This window comes from Chiloscyllium plagiosum, chromosome 1 (assembly GCF_004010195.1).
Source record: "Chiloscyllium plagiosum isolate BGI_BamShark_2017 chromosome 1, ASM401019v2, whole genome shotgun sequence".
Classification (NCBI taxonomy): domain Eukaryota; kingdom Metazoa; phylum Chordata; class Chondrichthyes; order Orectolobiformes; family Hemiscylliidae; genus Chiloscyllium; species Chiloscyllium plagiosum.
In genome coordinates, this window is record NC_057710.1 from 24807322 (window position 1) to 24808661 (window position 1340).

Consider the following 1340-nt stretch of genomic DNA (forward strand, 5'->3'; position numbering starts at 1 on the left):
TTTGGCGTCGTCTGCAAACTTACTAACTATACCTCTTATGCTCGCATCCAAATCATTTATGTAAATGACAAAAAGTAGAGGGCCCAGCACCGATCCTTGTGGCACTCCACTGGTCACAGGCCTCCAGTCATGATAAAGGAGTCATACAGTGTGCTTTCAGTGCTCTTTTAAGTAAGAGAATTTTGCACAGTTGAAATAATTGCCAAATTAACTACCTCATTATGCATTTTGTTCTGGTATTTATTTTGATTGGAATCTGTTTTTCAAAATTCATTCATCGGCTTGCTGGCTGGGCCGACATTTGCCCTTGAGAAGGTGGTAGTGAGCTGCCTTCTTGAACTGCTGCAGTCCATGTGGTCCAGTTAAGCCAACAATGCTGTTTGAAAGTTCGATATTCCTGATATTCAACTTAGTGCCACTAGGTGGAGCACAAATACTAACCAATGCCAATGACACCACTATCCAGTCAATGCAGTTTCCTCAGGCCATCAACAAACTTGGTCCTCCAGAATGGAGTAAGTGTGCTTGTTTGGAATTGCAAGCTGGGTCACAGAAATCTTGAGCATCTGGGTAGATGAGCTAAACTATAAATCTATTTTTATTCCATCTGTGGACAGAGCTACACAGAATCTGTAAAATTAGCATCAACAATTTTGCCAGGCCCAGTTGCTGAGTTAATATTAAGGAACTACAGGACTTTTAAGTTTCAGTTTTGATCCAGGCGTTAATGAATAATACACTTCATTAGCTCTTTCCATTGGCATGAACGTAAAAACTGAAAGAAAGAACGACATGCGTTCGTACAATACCTGAAGATATCCCAAAGCCTTTTACAGCAAAATCAGAACTTCAGAAGTCTTGTCAGTATTGTAATTTAGGAACTATGGCAAACAATTATTGCACACATCAATTAACTAAATTATCTTATCAGCTTTTTACATTAGATTCCCTACAGTATTGACACAGGCCCTTTGGCCCAATAAATAAGAAAGGGATGATCACCTTATTGGGATTGTATTATAGACTCCTTAATAATCAGAGGGAAATTGGGAAACAAACTTGTGAGGAGATCTCAGCTATCTGTAAGAATAATAGGGTGGTTATGGTAGGGGATTTTAACTTTCCAAACATAGACTGCCATAGTGTTAAAGGTTTAGATGGAGAGGAATTTGTTAAGTGCGTACAAGACAATTTTCTGATTCAGTATGTGGATGTACCTACTAGAGAAGGTGCAAAACCTGACCTACTTTTGGGAAATAAGGCAGGGCAGGTGACTGAGGTGTCAGTGGGGGAGCACTTTGGGGCCAGTGACCATAATTCTATTAGTTTTAAAATAGTGA